At 44.0% G+C, this 309-nt stretch overlaps 1 protein-coding gene across 7 annotated transcripts in view; it reads left to right on the top strand.

The window, feature by feature from the left end:
* TFB1M (transcription factor B1, mitochondrial) overlaps positions 1 to 309 on the top strand; it is a 32,237-nt gene that overhangs the window by 522 nt on the left and 31,406 nt on the right. The gene's annotated exons all lie outside the window — the stretch shown is intronic.

The raw sequence follows: 309 nt of genomic DNA, 5'->3' as shown, positions 1-309 counted from the left end.
TTTTTTTTTAATCTTTGCTTAGAGGAGCAGGTGATTTAGCAGTGAATTCTTTTAATCCCTTTTCACAGACAGATATGTTCTTGCTATGTGTGACACCATGAACCAAACAAGCAGAGTCTTAATGAAGACATAGGTTGATAGTGATAGGGCAAGGAAGGGGGAATGGTTTTAAACTAAGACAGAGGAGGTTTAGGATAGATATTAGGCGGAAGTTTTTCACACAGAGGGTGGTGATGCACTGGAACAGGTTGCCCAAGGAGGTTGTGCCCCATCCCTGGAGGCATTCAAGGCCAGGCTGGATGTGGCTCT

The sequence above is a fragment of the Meleagris gallopavo genome, chromosome 2 (assembly GCF_000146605.3).
Source record: "Meleagris gallopavo isolate NT-WF06-2002-E0010 breed Aviagen turkey brand Nicholas breeding stock chromosome 2, Turkey_5.1, whole genome shotgun sequence".
NCBI lineage: Eukaryota > Metazoa > Chordata > Aves > Galliformes > Phasianidae > Meleagris > Meleagris gallopavo.
This window is presented reverse-complemented; position numbering and strand designations above follow the sequence as displayed.